The sequence below is a fragment of the Dendrobates tinctorius genome, unplaced genomic scaffold, assembly GCF_039654945.1.
Source record: "Dendrobates tinctorius isolate UK_male_01 unplaced genomic scaffold, ASM3965494v1 ptg000116l, whole genome shotgun sequence".
Taxonomy (NCBI): Eukaryota; Metazoa; Chordata; class Amphibia; order Anura; family Dendrobatidae; genus Dendrobates; species Dendrobates tinctorius.
In genome coordinates, this window is record NW_027361784.1 from 22316848 (window position 1) to 22342515 (window position 25668).

At 43.0% G+C, this 25668-nt stretch overlaps 1 protein-coding gene across 1 annotated transcript in view; it reads right to left on the minus strand.

The window, feature by feature from the left end:
• COLEC10 (collectin subfamily member 10) overlaps positions 1-25668 on the minus strand; it is an 88161-nt gene that overhangs the window by 62418 nt on the left and 75 nt on the right. The window lies entirely within an intron of this gene.

Consider the following 25668-nt stretch of genomic DNA (forward strand, 5'->3'; position numbering starts at 1 on the left):
TCCTTTAACTTAGTGACATACAGAATCATTTACAGAGTTTCAGTTGCCATGTTGCAAATGTTCACGCTAGGCAAGCTATGAAACAATGCCAGAGATGAGAGAAAGAAAGTTCCAGCTCCTATAGTTCTGGCAGAATGCTGATGAAGAGGAAGTGGATGACAAGTGTGGCGCCCCTGAGGGTTCAGTTGCCACAGAGGTGCTGCACCTCCTTCTGAGGTGTGGTACCCCACTATCCAGGTAAGGTGGGGACTCCTGACCACACTCCAAAACTTACATCCCACACGCACACCAGTAGTGTAGCAGAGCAACCTTTGTGGCTTTCTGCTTGGAACACGAAGAGTGCTGGGAGGTGGGTGGAGCTTAGACTGCACAAGAGAGTGGGAGAATATTAGGAAAAGATCAGTCTGTGAGAGAAGATCCCCTGAGAAGGATGGAGTGAAGGAAGTGCTGCAGCAGACTCCTGTGACCTGGAGCTGCTGGCACAGGAAAGAGCCATAGAAAGCCTGATTCTTCAGAAGGAAGATAGTTTAGTACGGAACGTAAGGAGAAGAAGAGAACTAAGGACTAGGGTCAGAGCAGAGCCCTTCCTCAAGTTTGAAGCGCATGGCCGGGGCCCGGTCCCCGAGGTTGTATGGATACTGATGTTCCTGCAGCAGAAACCGGAGGAATAGAAGTCGTCACCACTTTATTCCCATCTAAGACTTGGAGGCACAACAGCAACGTGGGTGAGCTGGGACATGATAGCAAGGAGTCCCCGAAGCAGGCTACAGCTGTCTGCCGTACAAGTAGAGTTCTAACTAACATCAAGAAGGAGGAACTTGAGTTTAATACGCAACTACAAGTACTTCAGATTAGGCGCTAGTGTGGAGACGTTCAGAGAAGGCACATGTTGGAGGAGTGCTGGAAAGGTGTACTTTACCCTGGCTGGGAGTTGGCTGAGCCCCTGACCTGTAGGACACGGCGCCGAAGCGGGCATCTGTGCGCACCAGACTGTGAGTAAAGCCTTGGAACTACATGCCCTTGTGTCCTCCTCTTATTCTGGCGCCTTACACCCAGCTCTGCTACATCTACTTCTTTACACCATCTCCCCACTTGCCAACCTCATCTACTCTGCCCTGGGACTACAGCTCCACCTGTGGGGAGCTTCAACATCATTGCTGCACCACACCATCTGTCCCAGAGAAGCAACCCTGCAGCGCTGGTCAAACTGACCAGAAACCACAGGTGGCGTCACGAAGCATCTCAACAACTTTATCCCCATCACTCTACCCCTTTTACATTGACCGCCTGAGGCCACGTACCGAGTCACTGCCACTGTGACATCTCCCATTGAAGTCAACGGGCCCGGCACCGAGTGCCCCACGACCTCTGGGGGCGAGTCACAAGCTACTGAGCATTAGAATCCAGGCTGTTCTTGGACAAGTATTTGCTGTTTTAACTAGCTGTGGTAAACGACAGATGTAAAATGACGCATTAACATCAGGTTAATAAGTTTGTAATTTATCTTTTGAGTATGGAACATGATTCTTGGACCGACCGAGCATCTTCTGACCTAAAATCAACAGTTTTATATTCATATATAAGGCTGTAAACTTCAGGTCAGGAAAATTCATGGCAGGTCCAGGCATTGTGGTTCATACACGAAACATGAAATACGTTTTTTTTTTCATTGTGAAAGGCAGGTACCCTTTCGGTTACAGTCAAACATCTATTTTTCCCGTCCATGTGCTGACCAAAGAATTTTAAGGAAATCATACAAACATCTGCTCATGTATTTTTGAATGGATCCGTGTGTCCATGTCGTCAAACATGGTGCAAGTCGTACTCTCATCAGTATCTGTCCAGATCAGAGTTGACCATTCAACTCGAAAAATGGCGAAAAATGGAAATAAAATTATACATTGCTGTGTAAATGGAAAAGGGAAAAATTCAAGACATTTTACAGAATAGAAAAGAATGGATGTACAGTACAAGGAATGGGAAAAAACTGTGTATTTGATGGATGTAAAACTTGGAAACAAATGTGTGAATGCTGCATAAAATAAATGTGATTTATGATAAACAGCTAAATTTAAAATAGTATGAAAAAAAATTGTGGCCAAAAATATTTTTAGATGCATTTTTTTAAACATCTGTCCAAAGTTTACACCCATGACTTGTTTTCATATCCTTCAATGCATTTGATATAAAATATCCTACAATTAGCACATTAGCTCTTCAGTTTGTACGGTATGAACTCCGGCCGCTCAGCACAGATCCGGCACATGTTTTTATTTCAGAACACGAATACATTCCTTTGCGGTGGCTGTTTACATTACTTATCTCAGAAATGTTGGGTTTTTTTCCTCTTCTTGTGAGGCTTAAATTATTCCATAATAATGAATAATCCCAACTACCGGCGGTTTCACAATAAAAAGTAATTAAAACAAATTCTTGCAATAATTTAATGAAATACATTTCCAAGAAACAACACTTTGCTTAATTAATCCCAGATCAGATGGAAACAGAAGCCAAAATTAAAATTAACAAATTACAAACAAATATTTAGAATTGAGAGTCGTCAGTGGTTGATACCTTTTAATGGCTAACTGAAAAGATTGTAATACATTGCAAGCTTTCGAGACTACTCAGGTCTCTTCATCAGGCATCTACTGGCTAACACGGTACAAAGATACATATCTTTCCAGTATCAAATTAAAAACATAAATTTGCAGATACATGTTTTGGAGTGTTGCCCCTCTTCAGTGTAAAGCTGGAGATCTGATTCCAGTATGGCACTATGCACAAGGAGAAAAGTTCCCCCTTAGACCTCCAGTCCAAGGCCTCTCACTTTGTCAAATCAGAATCAGCTCTCCTGCTTTGCATTGATGAGAGGCAAACACCCCAAAACACGTATGCAAATGGTGTTTCTGGTTTGGCTTCTTACCTTAAGTCATGTGTCAAGCCTCCTTAAAGCAAACCTTTAGCAAAGCAGAATTTTGCTAAGTAAACTACAGACACTGTCAAGTTGCCACTGTTATTCTGATTAAAATGATACTTGGGGTGAAGAAATCCATCTTGTGGTTCTTGTGTAAGCAGTGTTAGAAGTTTTTAGCTAACGATATGCCAGTGCTCCTGAGAAGGACTGTAGGCAGAGTCTTATCATGGTGCTATAAGCCAGAGAAACCAAGGGATGACCCATCCACAGGCTGCCCTGAAGCACAAACATGTTGCTCACCATAGAGACAGACTGGTTGTGCTTCGGGGCGGTTTGTAGGCAGGTCGTTCCTTGGTTTCTCTGGCTTAGAGCAGGAAGATAAGACTCTGCCTACAGTCCCACCGCAGAGCTTTGGCACTTCATTAACTGAAAACTTCTAACATTGATTACACAAGAACCACAAGACAAATTTCTTTAACCCAGGTATCATTTTAATCAGTATTTCAGCAGCAACCTGACAATACCTGTAGATTACTTAGAAAAATCCTGCTAACAGGTTTACTTTAAAGGGTTGATAATGACTTTTCAGCTTCTTCTTTGCAGGTAACCTAGATGATTCTGCAGCCGATCCTAGAAATTACTGTTTTGTCTGTTTTCACTATTAGCTATAGGTCGTAGGCCCGAAATATAGCATGAATCAAGGAAAAGCCTGATACTGATACTTTTTTGAGCTGTGCCGGTGACGCCAATGCACTGTGTCATTCAACATCAAAAGTACAAATAGGATGTTGTGACTGCCTGCCTTAGATAAAGGAAACTGTGCTCCGGAGCACCCTTTGTACAGTGCACCCGAAGAGATGGGAGAATCGATTTGCAAGACTCCAGTCCATCTGCCAGGACAGTAATCTGTGACTGCTGAATAGGTGGTATGCAAATCTTCATATCACTTGGCATTCTAGGCTCCTATTTTGATTAGCCGAGTTGGCGTTACATCATGTCATGTTGCAGTGATGACTTCACGCCAAACTAGCTTATTAATAGAAGAGCTGGGAATGTTGAGTGTTAAGGAACCAGACCCCAATTGCAAAATCAACAACAGGGCTCACAAATACCACTGATCTTTATTAGTTTTGATCTTACTTTACAAGCTAAATGGACTTTTTTGAGGACTAAATCATTATTTTAAAAAAGTTTGGTTCAGGTACCAGAGCAGTACCTAAACTCGAAACCAAAACCGGACCTCATTCAAATGAAAGGGGGACCCGAGCATCAGGTGTTTCCCATGCTGTCATCTGTGTGACAGCGTGAGAAACACTGTCTCTGTTCGGCAATAGCCTATCATGTTACCGCCGGTCACAGTGCTGCGATTCCCGCGCTGTCATACATATGACAGCAAGTGAGCCAGCAGTTGTGACTGGTGGTAAGAAGGTTACCGTCAGTCACAGGCATTGGCTGATGAGAGTACTACTCTCATCATCGTACGCCTGCTCTTGCTGCAATAAATAAATATATAAAAAATGGTGTGGGGACCCCTCAGCTTATTCTGACTGTGTCTTTATTATAATATGACTATAGGGTTAGTAATGGGGGTGTCTTAAAGACACCTCTCCATTACTAACTTGTGAGCTTGATGTCAGCTGACATTACATATCTTACATCAACCCAACAAATATTACCCCTCTTGCCACCACACCAAGGAAAGTAAGAAGTGGAGGCAAAGCGCCAGAATTGGTGCATCTTATGGATGCATCATTTCTAGGGCAGCTTAGAGCTCATGATCTTAGTCTGGGAGGGGGTTAATATCCATGGCCCTTTACTAGGTTATGAATATCAACCTGCAGCTCTCTCTTTAGCCTTTGTTGGTTATTGGAGAACCCATGTCATTTTTTTAGGGGGGCAGTCTACCCTATAATAACCAGTAAAGGGTAAGCAAACAGCTGTGAGCTGACACTGATATTAATAGCCTGGGAATCTTTATGTATATTGGATCTTTCCCAGAATATTAATATCAGCCCTCAACTTGGTATTACAAATTTGGGGGACTGCATGTATTTTTTTGATTTATTTTTTATTTAGTTATATTAGTAAGAAACAAATAGAAAAACTGTTGTGGGTTCCCTTGGTTGGTTATCAAAATGGTCCAAAGCTGGCATCAATGATGCAACCACTTTTCACTCCAGCCGATTCATATTAAGCAGAGCGTGAAAGCGCTGCCTGCCTGTGACATCATTGAGGTTACCTCTGGTAACAGACACAGCTTCATGCGCTGCTCAGTGTGGAAAGTGGTTGCATCACCGATGTGACTGTTCTCCAAACCATCCCGATCGTCGTGTGACAAATATGGATTATCTTCTCATCAGACAGATGAGGAATACGGTGTTTTTTTATTTTCAATTTTTTTAAATAATTAGGTAAAAGATGGTGTGAAGTTTTTATTTCAAATAATGGACTTTATTCTTGATGTGTCTTTGTCACAACCTTACTATGGGGTTTGTAATAGGGGCATCTTATAGACGCCTCTCCATTACTAACCTGTGAGCTTGATGTCAGCGGCCATAAAACAGCAGACATTAACCCCACAAATATTTCCCCACTTGCCACTGTACCAGGTCAAGTGGGAAAGCAGGGCAAAGCACCAGAATTGGCGCATCGATTACATGCACCTTTTCTGGGGCTGCTATTTTTAGGCTGGATGGGGCTGATATTAACAGACCTTTACTAGTCTGAGAATACCAGCCCCCAGCTGTCTGCTTTAGCTTGGCTGGTTGTCAAAAATAGAGGGGACCCTATGCCTTTTTTATTTTAAATTAAGTATTTATTTAAATAATGTTAAAAAGGGCATGGGAACCCCTCTATTTTTGATAAGCAGCCAAGATAACACTGATAGCTGAGGGCTACAGCCCGCAGCTTTCAGTTTTGCCTGCAATGGATGTCAAAAAAAGAGGGGACCCCAAGCCATTTTTTAAATTTATTTATTGCACAGGCATCAGCTAATGAATACTCTCATCATACTACGCCTGCTGTCACTTCTATCAGAGAGAGCAAATGTATGATGATGAGAGTAGTAACCTTGTTACTGCTGGTCAAAGCTGCTGGCTCACACACTGTCATCTGTTTGAAGCGTGATAACTGTAGACCTCTGACCAGTAGTAACTTAAAAGATTACCGCTAATCAGTGCTATAGGTGCTTCTTGTGCTGTCGCACAGATATTTTTGGAGTCCGTGCACGGAAACTAGGTGTTCGGTATGTACGCGAACTTCACCGTTCGGGTTCGCTCATTACTACTGAAGAGCATATAAGCATTAGGCTCAGCCCTACTAGTAGCGTTTGGGCATATGCCTCTAAGGTGTGTGCATATTTTTACTGGGAGCCACAATGGTTCCTTTGTTAGCAACCCTGTGAGCAGAGCACTGCAGGTGTGCAAACCAGAGTTACCTGCTAGTGAGTGTCCAGCCTAGGGAAAAGTTGTCAAAGACCCCAAAGTGATCCCGACAAAGTTCAGAGCTGTAACACAATGGGTTTAGCAAGAGGTGTAACATAAACAGTGGGACCCAATTTATCATGGGTCTTAAATAGTTTTGGTCTTATCATTTAAATTACAGAAGCCTCTTGGACTTAGTTTCCAGGACCCCATTGTGAGTGCAACCTCTGAACCCACTATAGTTATGCCCTTGGACCTAATAGGCAGGAGAGCAAAGCCCGATGATGATTCTACAGAGTGAAAGTCTAGCAGGTGGGAAAGATAGGCTCCTCACTTCGTGCCTGAGGTCTCTTTGGTTAGATCCCCATCAATTTTAGTGCCAATTAACGTCTTGCGAATAAATGGCCTTACAAGTGTTTGCTATATAAGGTCTTAGTCACTTTTTAGCATGACGTGAACCATGTCCTGAATAATTTAACGGATCCTAAATAACTTTCACTTTACGTCTTTCCAGTCTCTCTAACTAGAAAGCATTTAATTCACAAGAAACAAGATCAAAGTCTTGCTAACTCCCACTCATTGCGTGATCTTCATCCAAGTCCATCATGACTCACGCTTCAACATCTAAATACAGAGTTCTCTGCAGACACCGAGAGCCATATGATTTATGTTAGCGAGCTTATGGTGCATCAGGCAGGTAGTGAGGATCGTTTTTAAGAAGTTGATGATTCACAGTAGTTCTCAAAATTCTATTTATTCAAGAAAAGTCTTGTTTTATGTTCTCTATAAAAATCAAAATAAAAGCTCCTCAGAAGAAGACAACCGCGATCTGTCCACAGATCCACTACTAATATATACTTCTCTAACAATTAGCTATAAATGTTAGGTTAGTCATCTTTACGTAACTGCCAGGATGTATGTGGGTTGTAACAAAATATACGTGAGTCTAGAGTTAAAATAAGAGACCACCTCGAAGAATAAACTTTTGGGTGGTATTGTTGTCAGAAGTGAGCTCTAACAAAATATTAATTACACAGTTCTGTAAGGGTAAAATTGTTTCAAAAGTAAGAGGTGATTATATACTTTCGGTTACTGGAAAAAATATCGAAAAAATTCCATCACGTACAGTTTTTTCACAAAATCTGTGGTGGTGCCATCCCAACCAATCAGAGCACAGCTTCATCAGTAGTATAAGAACTGAAAAAAGCACTGTGATTGGTTGTTACAGGGAGCAAAGGCAGATTATCTTCTAGGCGGAGTTGATAAGAGTGTGGCGGTGCGCTGCTTACCGCGATTCATTTCAGTATTTGAGATTGTGATGGATTAAGTTTTTGCTTCTAATAACGTGATTGAAAATGGCTACAAGGGGGTGTCGTACGGACTTCATTAGAAAAGTGTATTATGCAGACTTTGGTGTAAAACTAGGTGATCAGGACAAGTCATGGGCTCCACATGCAGTGTGTTCTGTTTGTGTTGAAGAACTTTGACAGTGGTCTAAAGGAAGAAAGATTGATTTGATTTTAGCATGCCTATGATCTGTAAGGGAACCGCAAAATCATCATAGTGATGACTGCTACTTTTGAACGTACAACGTGGAGGGATTCAACTTTAAAAATAAAAAGGCAATTATATACCCGGACCTCCCATCAGCGATTCACCCTGTGCTTCACGGTCCAGGAATACCTGTCCCTTAACCTATGGAGAAACTTGAAGATGCACCTGATTCAGAAGATTCAGAACATGAAGGGCAGGATTCTGATGAAGACTTTCACGCTAGTCCACATGAGCCACAGCTTTTTTCAAAGCTCAAATTTAATGATTTAGTCAAAGACTTAGACCTTCCTAAACATTCTGCAGAACTTTTAGACTAGAGGAAAAGAAGCAGAGAAAAGGAATTCATTCCATACTTTTCCCAAGCCGGTGCTCTACTGTATTGCAGGATATTCTTGGGCTGATGGAAAAATTTAACATTGAATACAATGTGAGCAAGTGGAGACTCTTCATTGATTCATCAAAAAAGTCTGAAAGCTGCTACTGCACAATAATAATCTTTATTTTTATATAGCGCTAACATATTCCACAGCGCTTTACAGTTTGCACACATCACTGTCCCCGATGGGGCTCACAATCTAAATTCCCTATCAGTATGTCTTTGGAGTGTGGGAGGAAACCAGAGTGCCCGGAGGAAACCCACGCAAACACGGGGAGAACATACAAACTCCTTGCAGATGTTGTCCTTGGTGGGATTTGAACCCAGGACTCCAGCGCTGCAATGCTAACCACTGAGCCACCGTGCTGCCCCACAATGGCAGAAAGTATGCTTCAGTGCCTGTTGGGTGTTCTGTGCACTTGAAGTAAAGTTATGGGAATTTAGACTTTATTCTCAAGAAACTTAAGTATGAGGATCAAGTATGGTCAATATGTGGCATATCTGAAAGTTCTCTTTTTGCTCCTTGGGCACCAAGGACGATACATGAAGTACCCAAACTTTTTTGTGTGAAAAAGAGAGCCGGGATATGATTCATTATTTTAGCCAAAAAAGTTGGCCAATGAGAACATCTTTGAAACCTGGACTCAAGAACATAGTTGCGGAAAGTTTAGTTGGTTCCACTAAAGTTCTCCTGCCACCACTCCACATTAAGCTTGGACTGATGAAGCAGTTTGTGAAATCTCTTCTGAAAGAAGCAGAGACTTTTAAGTGCCTGTGTACGATGGTTCAAGGACTGTCCAAAGCAAAACTGAAGGAAGACATTTTTGTGGGTCTGGATATTAAGAAACTCATGAAGGACGATATGCTCAAAACAAAAATGAAAGTTGTTGAGAAAGACAACATCTGCAAGGAGTTTGTTTGCTCTCCTCGTGTTTGCGTGGGTTTCCTCCGGGTTCTCCGGTTTCCTCCCACAATCCAAAGACATACTGATCGGGAATTTAGATTGTGAGCCCCATCGGGGACAGCGATGATAATGTGTGCAAAACTGTAAAGTGCTGCGGAATATATTAGCGCTATATAAAAATAAAGATTATTATTAAGAAGACTTGGGATTCTTTTAAAGAATTTGTAAAACAATTTCTATGTCACTTCTTGGGTTGTCTGATGAAATTAAAGTTACATTTTTTCATTGCCATTTGGACTACTTTCCTGAAAACTTTGATGCTGTTAGCAAAGAGCAAGAAGAAAGATTTCATCAGGATATCAAGGAGATGCAACAACGATACCAAGGTAGATGGAACGCGAACATGATTGGAGACAACTGCTGGATGCTTCACAGAGAAGATCTGCAGGCCTTCTATAAGAAAAAAAGGTATCAAGAGGAGCTTTGAAGAGCAATGGAAAAGGTGCAAGAATTAATTTCCATTAAAGTTGCAGACTGAATGTTCAACACATTTTTCTATATAATATTGTGTACATTTTTAGTTACAATTAAGATTTCCCTGTTCATCTTGCTTGTGCATAATTTTAGGCGTGTTTTCAGCAAAATCTTTAAGTGATGGTTAAAAATAGAAGTGTTTCTTTAAATCAGGGCATAAGAAAACATAAGAATAAGTCATTGGATTTGAAAATATTTTCATAAACCCAAATTTTGCATACTTGTGTTATTTAACAGATGAGAGTTTGCTGCAGGGGCACAAGATGTTACGACACAGATTTGCGTGTTAGATGCAGAAAGGACACTTTTTTGGCATCTGTGAGATCTCTAGAGCTCTACAGACATGTTTGTGTGCTCGGAGAGCTTTACTGGAGCATTATCCATTGCTACATTAACATAGCCTCAGACCTTTTGCTTAGACATAGAGGTCTTCTCATTCTGTCAACCTGAATATCAGACCAGAGTGGTCAAGTTACCACTGAAGAGCAGCTTTGGAGCTGGAAGTTCCTCTTAGCTGTGTTGACACATACAATACATCTTGGCTAAGCTCCATAACTAAAGCTATGAAAATAGGCCAGATATGTTATACGAAGGATCACAACATTGCATGATAAACCCTACTGGTATTTTCCAAGCTTTTTGTACGTGTTTTGGCCACTGCTTTTGCTCTTGTTGCTTTCAAGTGTGATGGAGCCTCCAACAGAAGTGTGAACATCGTTCATGGTTAGCTGTCAAAATCTTGTCAATTGCTACAGCAAACAACCCAAAATGGGACCTATACGTATCATTGCAATACCCCTATAAGATATTTGATTCTCTTTTTTTACTGATTAGAAAAGTGCAAGCATAGAATCAGATATTTGGATTCTGTAACTCCACACCACTGACCTTCTTATGGAGAGCAATTCCTTGTATGTTACATTTTTAAATTAATTTAAGGGCTAATTAGTAATACATTACATTAACAAAAGTATTGGAACCCACGTCTTAATTATTGAATTCAGGTTTTTTCTGCTCCATTGCGCCCGATGTTTAACATTTGCGCTACTCGCCTCCAGTGTATAACATTTGGCTTCCTTCCCTGTGTGTTTAACATCCGACCCCTCGCCCCCGGTGTATAACATGGGTTGTCTGATGAAATTGAAGTTACATTCACCACCATCACCATACCGTCTGCCTTTAGTGATGTGTGACAGAACCGCTGGTTGTGCAAAGCTCACTGATACCAACATGGTCCTATAATAGAAGTTACCGGTGAAACAAGTCCGTAACAAGCCTTGTGTAAGAAGCCCATGACATTCTTCCTCCTAAATCTTCCCCCCAACAACTCAGCCAGCCATGAAGTGGGAACCACATAACATTACAGCGCGAGGTCAGCGAGTGCTGACCAGCAGAGGGCAAAAAAGTCACCAAGGCTCTGTTGACTCCATAACTGCAGAGTCCAGACCACCTTTGGTATTAACATCAGCACAAACACTGCGCGCCTCATGGCCAAGCAGCTGCATGCAGACTTACATCACCAAGCACAATGCCGAGCGTTGGATGGAGTGGTGTAAAGCTTCCACTACTGGACTCTGGAGGAAACTTGTTCTGTGCAGTGACGGGTCACAGTCCTCTCTCTGGCACCTGATGAATGAGTCTGGGTTTGGCAAATGCCAGGAGAACATTATCTGCCTTACTGCATTGTGCCCACTATGCGCTTTGGTGGTGGAGGATAATAACATGGGCTTCTTATCAGGGATCGGCCTCGGCCCCTTAGTTCTAATGAAGGGAAATCTTAATTCTTCAGCACTCCATTGTGGATGATTATGGTAACAGTTTATGGAAGGTCTATTTCTGTTCCCCAAGACTGTCTTCAGTACAAAATGTCAGTAAAGACATGATTGGGGGAGGAACATGACCGACCACACAGATCTTGGACCTTAACCCCATCCAACACCATAGAATAGATTATAATGGAGATTGTGAGCTCGGCCTTTCTTCTAACATCAGTGCCTGATCTCATAATTGACCTTCTGGACAAATGGGCAAAAATTTACACAGACACCTCTAAAATCTTGAATAAAAGTGGTTGTTGTTCTAGCTGAAAAATGGCTTCCTTCTCCATATTATTACCAAAAATCTAGAATGAGAGGTCATAAAATAATCTGTAGGTGTAATGTGTAGGTGTCCCTGTACTTTTCTCCACATAGTGTGCTGGCCAAAAAGATCCGCACCTGTTTCGCACTATGCAAACATTTGCCTTTCATGAACCAGGACCCCTACGTGAGCCTCTGAAGGTGGATTTCTCACAAATCGACGCTGCGGTTTGGTGACTAAATACTGAAGCTGTAGTTTCATTATTACAGACACAAAAGCCTTCACCTCAGTAGGAAAAAGATGATGTGATGCACAATAGGAAATAGAAGTGTTTTTCATGTGGGCACATGCAGAAAAGAAGTCTTTGTACTTTTTATAAAGTCGTTCGTTTAATGCTTAGTTAAAGTTAGATGCTTTCTTTTAGTTACAAGCTTTTGTAATAATTCTGGCTTGTGAGTCTTGGCTGCATGACACCAAAACAATTTGCTGGTGACCACCGGAGGGAACTCCCTGCAGGCCTTACTAAATAAAGATGAAAGTGCAGGGTGTTCACTCAAGTGTTTACCATTCCCAGACTTTCAGCACAATTCTTACCATGTGGGAAATATATCCAAAACCAAGTATTTGTTTCCTTGCAGCTGTAATCGCTCAAAATGACTAAGGAGAATGTATCCCAAATTCTTTGTAAACTTTTCCCTGAAGTATCGGCCCTATAATGACTGCCTTCATTAATAGAATTAGCACTGTGGCCCCATTAAGAGTGCCATCAGTAACAACTATCAAAGTGCACTCCATAAAGTTAGAAAGCATTGTCCCCATAACCAGTACCAGAAAAGTGCCCCCATATACACTGAAAATAGATTACGCCTAGTTAATTGCAGTGACATAGAGTCCCGCCATAAACAGAAATATCAACGCGCATCCCATAAAAAGTCCCAGTAGGCTTCCTTTCATCAACTAATTATCCCCAACTGATAGAAGTGTCGTCAGAGTGCCCTAATAAACAGAGTTATTAGAGTGCACCACATAACAAATGTCAGAAGCGAAGAGGGTCTACCATAAAAAGAGCTCCCCAAATAGATAAATATATAGTGCCAGTGGAGCATCACCCGTAAACATTGCCAGCAGATTACATGTAGCAGTGCCATCAGAAACAGAACTGCACTATCAAAGTGCACTTCATAAAAAGTGAGAAAGTAGAGCCCCCATAACCAGTGACAACAAAAGTGCTCCCCATATACATTAAAAATAGATTACACCTACAGTTGTGCTCAAAAGTTTACATACCCCTGCAAATTTTTGCTTTCCTGGCCTTTTTTCAGAGAATATAAATAACACTAAAACTTTTTTCTCCACTCATGGTTAGTGGTTGAGTGAAGCCATTTATTGTCAAACTACTGTGTTTTCTCTTTTTAAATCATAATGACAACCCAAAACATCCAAATGACCCTGATCGAAAGTTCACATACCCTGGTGATTTTGGCCTGATAACATGCACAGAAGTTGACACAAATGGGTTTGAATGGCTACTAAAGGTAAGATCCTCAACTGTGACCTGTTTGCTTGTGATCAGTGTGTGTGCATAAAAGCTGAATGAGTTTCTGGGATCCAGACAGACTCTTGCATCTTTTATCCAGCCACTGACGTTTCTGGATTGTGAGTCATGGGGAAAGAAAAAGAATTGTCAACTGACCTATGAGTAAATGTAGTTGAACTGTATAAAACAGGAAAGGGATACAAAAAGATATCCAAGGAATTGATAATGCCAGTCAGCAGCATTCAAACTGTGATTAACAAATAGAAAATCAGGGGCTCTGTAAAAACAAAACCATGGTCAGGTAGACCAACAAAAATGTCATTCACAACTGCCAGTAAAATTGTTCGGGATGCAATGAAAAACCCACAAATAACATCACCTGAAAAACAGGACTCTCTGAAAACTAGCGGTGTGGATGTTTCAAGATGCACAATAAGGAGGTACTTGAAGAAAAATGGGCTGCATGGTTGAGCTGCCAGAAGAAAGCCATTACTGTGCAAATGCCACAAAGTATCTTGCCTACAATACACACAACAGCACAGAGACAAGCCTCAAAACTTCTGGGGCACCAAAATTTTGTTTTAACCCCAAATTTTAGATTTTCACACAGGAAAATGAGTGAAAATGGCACCAACATTTGTCACACAATTTCTGCTGAATGTGGAAATACCCCATATGTGGCTGTATAGTACTGAGAAACTCATAAGAGGCAGAGCGCTATTTGCCTCCTGCTGCACAGATTTTCCTTGAATAGTTTGCCGACTCCATATACAGAGCCCCTAAGTGCTAGAAGAGTGGAATTCCCCCTCTAGTGGCCACATTTTGCAAATTATACCCCTTTGGGAAATTATCTACAGATGTAGTGACGATTTTCACTACAGTGTTTTTTTCTAGAAACAGGCTGCAATGGATGTTGCTGAGTGAAAATTGCAAACTGCCATTGTAGTACATTGTAGTGACCAGTACGTTATAGTCCTCACTACGTTATAGCCCCCAGTACGTTGCAGTCACCAGTACATTATGCCCAGCTCATGCTTCTGGAGACACACACCTGAAAATCAGGCGGGCTCTCCTCGGTGCAGAAATGCCAAACATATGGGCGCTAAATGTGGTTTAGGCACACTGGAGCTCAGAAGGGAGGGGGCATTAGTTTTTGGGAGTGCAGAATTTGCTGTATTTCTTTTGGGGGGAGAGAAGCCATTTCACTTTTCCAAAGCCTTTGTACTATCAGTAACATGGAAGCACGCTATATTTTCATTTACAGATGGCGGACATGAGTGGGGACTCTCTTATTTTGCAGAATGATTTGAAGTTTTTATTCGGAACATTTTACAGAACAGTTTGGGATCACATTTATCCGGCGCTCTACGCTGAGCGCTAACTCTGGAGTTTCAATCTAAATCTCCTAGTGACATGATTCAGATGAAACCCGAGGGATCCAGGCACTATAATGAGGCAGCAGAGTTACTCTGGAGTCCGTCTGGCCTCTGTTCAGCGGTGTCCTTCTTTTCTGAAGTGCAAAAAATTGTGGTCGACCACACTTTTATGCATTCCTAAAAAGATGAACACCGCCGTATCACAGGTCAGGGCGGCATCCACAGTGACTCCATCTGCCTCATTATAGGGTATCTGGGGTTCCGTCTGAACCATGTATTTCAGAGATTTACTCGCAGGATAAATGTGAGTCGAGCAGGTGAAGAATTGGTTTTATTTATTTTCTACGCTGTTCCTTGTACCCTATAATTGATTAGACAACTTTATTCTTCGAGTCGGTGCGATTACAGCGATCCCAGATATACCGCATATAGTTTTTTTATGTTTGGAAGCTGTCACACACTAAAAGACACTTTTTATTGTGTATCGCCATATTTTGAGAGGTTGAATTTTCCTACAGTCATGTTAGGATTGTTTTTTGTGGGACAAATTGATGTTTTTATTGGTACCATTTTTGGGCACATAACTTTTTTTGATCACTTTCCATTCTGATTTTTGGGAGACAGAAAAAACAAAAACCAGCAATTCATGAATTGTTTTTTTGGGTGTATTTTTTATATCGTGCCACGTGGTAAAATTGATAAAGCAGCTTTATTCTTCGGGTCAGTACGATTATAGCGATACCACATTTATATCTTTTTTATGTTTTGGCACTTTTACACAATAAAAGCTATTTGATAGAAAAAGTAATGCTTTTTGCATCTCTTTATTCTGAGAGCTATAACTGTGTATTTTTCCACTGACAGCTGTATGGCAGCTTATTTTTTGTGGGACAAGATGGCGTTTTCAGCAATACCATTTTTATTTATATTTGTCTTTTTGATTCCGCTTTATTCTAATTTTTGCTCTTGCAGTATGATGAAAAAGCATGTTCTTTTTTCAGGTTTTCAATTATTTTCTTCTTACGGGGTTCACTAAAAGGATTTATGGGGCAGTTTGTTCCAGACGCAGCCATACCAAATATGTGTACTCTTTTTGTTCATTTACTCTTTACATAAAAATACAAATTTATGGGTATAATATATTTTTATTGTTGATATTTTATTTTCTGATTTTTTTTCTAAATATTTGTGCTATTTTTTTTTTTACTTAGTCCCTCTATGGGACTTTCACTTTTACCAGTCCCTCTATGGGACTTTCACTTTTACCTCTCTGCTCACTTTTAAAGCATTTCAATGTACGAGCATTGCAATGCTTTAAAACTGTCAGTAGTGTACTGACACACAAGCTTATAAGACCATGCTCTGAGAATGGTCTAGCAAGCTTGCTAGCCTGGTGACCCGGGGGTCACCATGATGTGGGCGCCATTTGGAGGGGACAGTCAGCCTCCTTCCTCTTTCTACCTTCTTAATGCTGCGATCAATATCGATCGCAGCAATTAGGTGCATTAACTGCCAGGAGCGGTGTGGGCACCATTCCTGGCAGTGAGATCCGGGTGTCAGCTATGATGTTATGGAAACACTAGGAGGCGATCGAGTGCATACAGCTTCTGTGCAAGCAAAATCGCCATGTTGTACCCAATACGTCCAATGTCGGGAAGCGGTTAAAGGAAATAGAGTTGACACCTTCGAGGCAATTTTTTTCCCCCTTATTTTGTGTATATTTGGCTAAAGATCACTTTTGGTATTTGGTTTCATTAAAAAAAATTGCACCTGTAGGGGGGGGGTGCTGTTATGGACAGTAAGAAACACACTGCCACATTAAGAGACAGGACCCCCTTGCTTGGTGTGATGGAGTGTTCTGCCCCCCCTCCAAAAGACTGTGCTATGAACTGCCCAAGACTGAGGAGGGAAGGAGTTGAGCCTGTGAGAAGGAGTGAGAAGGAAGCTGCTGAGAGCTGCTGTGCATGTAGCTGTGTAAAAGGTCTCACAGCCTGGGATGTAGTGGACTTGTCAAATTGAACAGACTCTTTGGGTGCAGGAAAGGTGGCTGTCCTGTGCTATTTTGAGAAGCCACAAAGAGACCAAGAGAGGGATTTACAATTTCAAGGAGCACCTCCAGGATCCTGAAGCAAGGAGAAGACTGCGTTTCACGGATCTGCCAGACAGTCGTGCTCACCACCATACTAGACTGTTGGGGGCCCCCGGGACTGGACCTGAGTCCCCAACATCATCGAGAGTTTGCGCCCGTTTGTGCTCATGTCAGGACCTAGTGTAGGCTTCAACAGACAGAACACGGCAGCCGTGTGGCCTGTTCAGTAGAGGCCAGGGAGATCATACGTAGAGTAGCCTCATTCTTTGCTTATTATTTGCTTTTGCCTGTGTGATATATATTGATCCTGTAATAGTTGGAGCACTGTGCTATTTGACGGCCCAGCTAAAGAATACAAACTCTTGTAAATTATCTTTTGCCACTCATACCCCTGTTTGCACCTTCCTTATCCACTTCATTCCTTGCCTTCCAATAAATTTACCCTTTGTTGTTTGCCCCTCATCTTGTGTACCGTAGTCTCCTGCACTGTGGTGGTTTCCCGGCCATCGCTTCACACCATTAGCATTTTTTTTTTTTTGCATCTGTGTTGCCCCGAATGAATTAACTGAACATCTGTCAGTGAGTTCTTTCTGACGGAAGAAATAGAAAAAAAGAGGGTGGCACTCATAGTTCCATAAAATCCACTTTATTACAGCAATTTAAAACATCCAGGACAGGAGAGTCTCATGTAGAGTGTGAAGTACGATGATCATTTCGCGCAAATGCTCATTTGCGCGAAATGATCATCGTACTTCACACTCCACATGAGACTCTCCTGTCCTGGATGTTTTAATTTGCCGTAAAAAAGTGGATTTTATAGGACAGTGAGTGCCACCCTCTTTTTTTCTATTTGTTCACGGACATATGCTCAGTTTTCTATTGGGTTGGCAATCAAGAGCCCGGGCATAGCGGTTTTAATACCTGAACCAGGTGCATGGATATAGGTGCTGCAGCGGTGCAGATCAGTTTTGGTGCTTTCTCTGTGGACTTTCTGATGGGAGAGTTTCCAATTTCGCAAGAGGAGCTCAAACACAAATTATTTTTTTGTGTTTAACTACCATATTTTTGGACTATAAGATGCACCTAGGCTTTAGAGGAGGAAATTAGGGAAAAAAAACTGAAGCAAAAAATGTGGTCAATTCTGTATTTAATATCCGCTATCCTGGGAAATATGGTCTCCTCATTCCCAGCCTGATACACATGTCCCCTCATCCCTACTCTGGTATGCATGGCTCTCTCATTCCTATCCTGATATGCATGGCCCTCATCCCCACCCTGGTATACATGGATCCTCATTCCTAGCCTGGTATGCATCCCCCCTCATTCCTATTCTGGTAGGAATGGTCCCCCTCATCCTTATCCTGTCAGGAATGATCACCCTCATCCCTATCCTGGTATGCAGGGCCCCATCCTTAACCTGGTATGATTGGCCTCATCCCGATCCTGGGGTGCATGGCCACATCCTTCCTGATATGATTGGCCCCCCATCCCAGTCCTGGTATGCATGGTCCCATCCTTATCCTGGTATGATTGGCCTCATCCCAGTCCTGGTAAGCATGACCCCTTCCTTATCCTGGTATGATTGCCCCATCCCAGTTCTGATTTGCATGGTCCCATCCTTATCCTGGTATGATTGGCCCTATCCCAGTCCTGGTATGCATGGTCCCATCAGAAAAGATTTAAAAAAAACAAACCATTACACTTACCTTTCTCCACTCCCTGGCAGCATCTTATTCTGATGCCAGCAGCTGCTTAATGCTTATAAGCAGCGCATAGCAGGGACATCATGTGCTGCTCACAAGCAGAGCACAGCTGCCGAAATACTCGCCGGGACTGTGTGAACAAAGAGCAGTGAACATTCATTGCTCTTCAGTAGCGTGCATTGTCAGCTGGAGCCTTCCTTGCTGCTGCCAGTGGTCACGCGTGCTGATACTTGAGAAATGAATATTCTGAATATTCATTTTTCTTAAGTATTGGCACACGTGACCGCCGGTAGCAGCAGGAAGCTGGTGGCTGACACTGCGCACTACTGAAGATCAATGAATACTCACTGCTCTCTGCGATGAACAGACCCGGCGAGTATTCCGGCAGCTGCTGGCAATGGAGCAGGGGGCTGCAAGGGAGCGGAGGAAGGTAAGTGTATTGGTTTGTTTTTTTAATCTTTTCTGATGGGGCCATGTGTAGGAATCCGCCAGGACGGTACTTGTGGCCGAGGACACCAGGGCCTTGGTGTCCTGGCCTCCTCCCACAGAAAAATTGACAGCTTCTGCCGGCATACCTGCTTGAGGTCCTGGTTCACCGTCAGGGATTCCACTGCGGTGCGGCACTACTCCTGTACACTCAGTTTCGGTGCATAGGGTAGAAAGAACGGACACAGATACCGGTTCAGATACCAAACAAACGATTTTACTTTTCTCTTCAATGGTCTCGGACACATCAGTAACATTACAGTCCACACAGCATTCCTCCTGCAGTTTCCCTTTCCTGCTTTCTTTGTCCTCGTGCACATCACGGGGTAGTAGCGCCCTAGGCGGTACTGCAGCATCACTTCTGTAGGACCTCAGGACATAGGGGATCCCGTTCATCCGTTTCGCCCCAGACTTACAAGCCTTAGCCTTATTTAAGATCTGCCACATTGTGAATATTCTGTACCCTGCACGACTCTTGGACCACTTAATTCTTGCCTTCTCTTGCTGCTGTGAGACACCGTAACTTCCGGGATGCTTTGGTCTCATCCAGCACCCGTCTGACTGTACCCGTGTACTTTTCATCTAAAGAACGTTGCATCGCTGCAATAGCGTCCTGGGCCTAGAGCCCTTGTGGACACTTCGGGCATGCTCACCCTTCTAACCTGTTCCTATATCTTACACTCTCTTATCCCATAGCAGCTCCTCCTATAATTAACCCTCTATGAACTTCCTACAAGATATACCTACAAGGCCCATTAGTATGCCCCCATCTAGTGGCCCACAACAGAACTACACTTACACATATCTATGAAAATATATACCAAAAGTACCCCCCTATAATGTCCCCAAAGGAGGCACTAACTTACCCTAATCTGTACATAAATATGCAAAACATTATATCAAATAATATATTACAATATCTACAACATGGTAACACATATATGATGTGGCAGTACCAATAAGACAGGCGGTAATACACATACTCGTATAGCAATACCGCAAGCATTTAACACATCCAGTATTAACATATTTACACTAGGACTTCTTAAAGGGAGGTGACATTAAAGGGCATCTTCCTTCGATCCCCTTCACATGCATACCAGAACCGGGATGGGGCCAATCATAGCAGACTAAGGATGGGACCAATCATACCAGGAACGGGATAGGGCCAATCATACCAGGATGCTAGAAAGAAATGAATATTCATTGCATCCACTCCCATGGGTGTGGACTGCAGTGAATATTCATTTCTCTTTAGCAGCGGGCACAGGAGTTAGCCGCAGCCACCAGCTCCTGCCTCTGTGACCCGCTGCTCCACTGAAACCACTCCTCCACCTCCCCACCACAGCCAGAGTCGGTACATCTGGACTATAAGAAGCAACACCATTTTTCCTCAAAATTTTGGGAGGGAAAAAGTGCGTCTTGTAGTCCGAAAAATATGGTATTTATTCACTTTTTTAGTTAAAACAAAGGATTTTTACCACATCTCTGCTGCTGCTCCCAGTGTCTGTAGTTGTATGTAAAGCTGAAGTTAGTGGATTCGGAAAGTATTCAGACCCTTTTAAATTTTTCACTCTTTGTTTCTTTGCAGCTATTTGGTAAATTCAAAAAACTTCATTTTTTTTCTCATTAATGTACACTCTGCACCCCATCTTGACTGAAAAAAAACCCAGAAATGTAGAAATTTTTGCAAATTTATTGAAAAAGAAAAACTGAAATATCACATGGTCATAAGTATTCAGACCCTTTGCTCAGACACTCATATTTAAGTCACATGCTGTCCATTTCCTTGTGATCCTCCTTGAGATGCTTCTACTCCTTCATTGGAGTCCAGCTGTGTGTAATTAAACTGATAAGACTAGAATTGTAAAGGTGCACACCTGTCTATATAAGACCTCACAGCTCACAGTGCATGTCAGACCAAATGAGAATCATGAGGTCAAAGGAACTGGCCAAGGAGCTCAGAGACAGAATTGTGGCAAGCACAGATCTGGCCAAGGTTACAAAAGAATTTCTGCAGTACTCAAGGTTCCTAAGAGCACAGTGCCCTCCATAATCCTTCCACCAAGACAATGACCCTAAGCACACAGCTAAAATAACAAAAGAGTGGCTTCAGAACAACTCTGTGACCATTTTTGACTGGCCCAGCCAGAGCCCTGACCTAAACCCAATTGAGCATCTCTGGAGAGACCTGAGAATGGCTGTCCACTAATGTTCACCATCCACCTGACGGAACTGGAGAGGATCTGCAAGGAAGAATGTCAGAGGATCCCCAAATCCAGGTGTTTAAAACTTCATCATTCCCAAGAAGATTCATGGCTGTACTAGCTCAAAAGGTGCTTCTACTCAATACTGAGCAAAGGGTCTGAATACTGCAATGAAACAAAGAGAAAAATGTAAAGGGATCTGAATACTTTCCATGCCCACTGTACGTTGACAGCGCTGCAGCCAATAAGTGAGATCATCTGCTGTGCACGAACACACAGTATGAGCTGCTGAGTTTACTGACTGGCTGCAGCGCTGTCGGTGTGATTCAGAGCTGCAGACAATAACAGACACCAGGGGTAGCGGTGGAGACTCTTTGCCAGACCCAGGGTAGAAATAGCACTAGTATATCCACTCCTCTTAGATTATTTTTAGCAGCCAATGGATAGGAATATTCTTAAAATATAACTTTTAATAAACGATATAAAATCTAAAAAAGTGCAAGGAGCTCAGGTGAATCAACAAACAAACAATTAGATCAAGAGGAAAAGCTGGTAGCGCCAGCATTAGTCATCTGTTACATCCTTATTTATATAACTCTTATTTGGATGTCTTGCATTGATCCTATAATGCCAGACCACTCTAAAGGCACAAGGTAGACACAAATAGTATCCAAAGTCACCACTGTGCCCTAACACTGTATATTGCAACTTGCCCACACGGCTTCTACAGTTGTTCTCTAGTAGGAATGAATAGCCAAATGTCTTTCGGATACCCGCCAGCCCATATGTAGATTTGGCATATAGATATTCACTTCATCATACAGCGTATATCATCCTCTAAATTGGCATATTGTAACCAAAAATATTGCCCCACAAAATAACAAAACCAGCTTATCCACATAACTTCAATTCCTACATTTTCTGCAGGTTCTAATCATAATAATATGCACCAATAGTTCTGACATAATAGTCCTTTTTATACGTGTCACCTTCGAGGTATTCAATGCAGCATATCAAAATGTGTTCCCTTAGTTCGGGTCTTATATTTCACACATATGCATATATCCTCATAACTCCATCAAATGCCTCCTATTACTGCTAGAGGCATTATTATGACACAGGACTACTGACACATGTAAAACATAGAACGGTCTCACCAAATTAACAGGGTCGCACTCAGACATGTTACCATCCCCATAAATGGTGAACGCGATACCCCTTCCTCCCGACGCGTTTCGTTAGGTCTCATCAGGGGAGTCGACCGGGGTCCTATTTGTTGTGTTGTGGCCGTTTCATTTCCAAACTGGCAACATACGAAACGCGTCGGGAGGAAGGGGTATCACGTTCACCAGTAGCGTAGCTACCTGGGGGGCAGAGGGGGGCGGTCGCCCCGGGCCCCGTGCTCTGAGGGGGCCCACCCGGATTTACACTGTAATTACTGTATCTGCGGCAGAGAGGGAGAATCGATCATCTCCCTGCTCTGCCGCTACTATGTTGTCTTCTCTGGCTGCCACAGGACCTGTGATGAGGTCACAGAAGGGGAGGAGTCGAGGTCACATGATCAGGAGGCTCTCTGTGTGCAGGACTCTGCCGTGCTGGTTGTCTTGGTGCTGGATGAAGGGAAGTTTCTGTGTGGGGTAAGGAGAACTTTACAGGGTGTACGGAGCAGAGCCGCGTGTGTGCGAGGTGTACTGAGCGGAGCCGCGTGTGTGCAAGGTGTACGGAGCGGAGCCGCGTGTGTGCGAGGTGTACGGAGCGGAGCCGCGTGTGTGCGAGGTGTACGGAGCGGAGCCGCGTGTGTACGAGGTGTACGGAGCGGAGCCGCATGTGCACGACGTTTACGGAGCGGAGCCATGTGTGTACAAGGTGTACAGAGCATGGCCGCACGTGTACAAGGTGTACGGAGCAGAGCCGCACGTGTACTGAGTGGAGCCGTGTGTGTGCGAGGTGTACAGAGTGGAGCCATGTGTGTACGAGGCATAGAAAGTGGAACCATGTGTGTATGAGGTGTATGGTGGGGAGCATCCATACCTCCCAACCGTCTCGATTTTGAGAGAGAGTCTGTCCCGGTCAGGAGCTTACTTTTCCCGCGGACACAGGAGTACACGGCAGAGCCCTGAGGAGCACTTAAAAATTTGCACGTAACGTTCCACGGGAAGTGACGTGCTGGAAGCTGACCAGAAATGGGTAATTTCAGGAGTAGATTGTGACGGAACCATGGAGGCATCTCAGGGAATGCTTCAGATCCATCACCGTCTCCGACAGCGTGGACAGCGCGGGATCACTTTGGACTCGGTGATGTCGGGCATATGAGCGGATCATGATATGTCCTGCACCGGGAGGCTCAGGTGGGCACTACAATGGGAGCCGGGCTGCTATAGTATCTTTATAGAATCTTTCTTTCTTTCTCTCACTGTTTCTTTCTCTCACTCTGTTCTTTCTCTCTGTTTCTTTCTCTCTCTATTCTTTCTTTCTCTCTCTGTTCTTTCCTTCCCCTCTTCCTTTCTCTCTCTGTTCTTCCTTTCTCTGTTCTTTCTTTCTCTCTCTGTTCTTTCTTTCCTCTCTTTCGCTCTCTGTTCTTTCTCTCTGTTCTTTCTTTCTTTCTCTATAATGTAGCCCCCTTCATATGGTATAATTCAGCCCCCCCAAAGATTATAATGTAGCCCCTTCAGAATATAATGCAGCCCCCCTCATAGAGTATCATGCTGCCCCCCTCATGGGCTATCATGCTGCCCTCCCTTATATGGGGTATAATGCTGCCCCCTTATATGGTGTATCATGCTGCCCCCCCTCATGCGGGGTATCATACTACCCCCCTCATACGGGGTATCATGCTGCCCCCTCCTCATATGGGGTATCATGCTGCCCCCCATCATACGGTGTATCATGCTGCCTCCTCCTCATACGGGGTATATCATGCTGCCCCCTCATACAGGTATTATGCTGCCTCCCCCCCATACAGGGTATCATAATCAAGCAACCAGGACTCAATATATAAATTAAAAAATATATATATATACTCACCTCTCCTCCTCGCTCCCACGCTGATTTCGGCGGCGGCTCTGCTCTGATGTCAGGAGCTGTGCTGCAGTCAGAGCGGCACACAGCGGGGACGCGACACATCGCGCACCCGTTGTATGTCATAGGAAGAAGGTAATGATGGGAGAGGGAGCGTCATGTGACGCTCCCTCTTCCATTATTGCGGCACGCACTGGGGGGCCGCGCTGACGCCGCAATAATGGAATATATATATTATATAGATTACTTTTGGCAACAGCGCAGTCATCTGCTGAGGTTCTCTGGTTAGGGGCCTACTTAGAAATTTTGCCCCCCCTGAACCAAAACCCTAGCTACGCCTCTGGCGTTCACCATTTATGGGGATGGTAACATGTCTGAGTGCGACCCTGTTAATTTGGTGAGACCGTTCTATGTTTTACATATGTCAGTAGTCCTGTGTCATAATAATGCCTCTAGCAGTAATAGGAGGCATTTGATGGAGTTATGAGGATATATGCATATGTGTGAAATATAAGACCCGAACTAAGGGAACACATTTTGATATGCTGCATTGAATACCTCGAAGGTGACACGTATAAAAAGGACTATTATGTCAGAACTATTGGTGCATATTATTATGATTAGAACCTGCAGAAAATGTAGGAATTGAAGTTATGTGGATAAGCTGGTTTTGTTATTTTGTGGGGCAATATTTTTGGTTACAATATGCCCATTTAGAGGATGATATACGCTGTATGATGAAGTGAATATCTATATGCCAAATCTACATATGGGCTGGCGGGTATCCGAAAGACATTTGGCTATTCAATCCTACTAGAGAACAACTGTAGAAGCCGTGTGGGCAAGTTGCAATATACAGTGTTAGGGCACAGTGGTGATGTTGGATAATATTTGTGTCTACCTTGTGCCTTTAGAGTGGTCTGGCATTATAGGATCAATGCAAGACATCCAAATAAGAGTTAGGATGTAACAGATGACTAATGCTGGAGCTACCAGCTTTTCCTCTTGATCTAATTGTTTGTTTGTTGATTCACCTGAGCACCTTGCACTTTTTTAGATTTTATATTGTTTAATAAAAGTTACATTTTAAGAATATTCCTATCCATTGGCTGCTAAAAACAGACCCAGGGTAGAGTAGTAAAGAGCAATTAAGGGGGACTGGAGTTTTCTGTAAAGGAAAAATACCTTTTCTAAGTGTCGCCGGCGTTGGGGACATCAGACGACTACCTGCTCACATGGGTAGATTATCCAATGGATAACGGAGCTTTCACAATTCCTACAGTTCTCACCTAAAATAATCCCTCCTGACAGACTTTTATTCTGCAATTTTGTATTAATATTATTATTATTTTTTGGGGGTGGGGATTTATAGGGTCTGAGTGTTTGGCGTACAGCAGCTCCTATATATCACAATACTTACATATCCTGCAACTATCCAAAAGTGGGAGAAGTTCTGCAAGACTTAC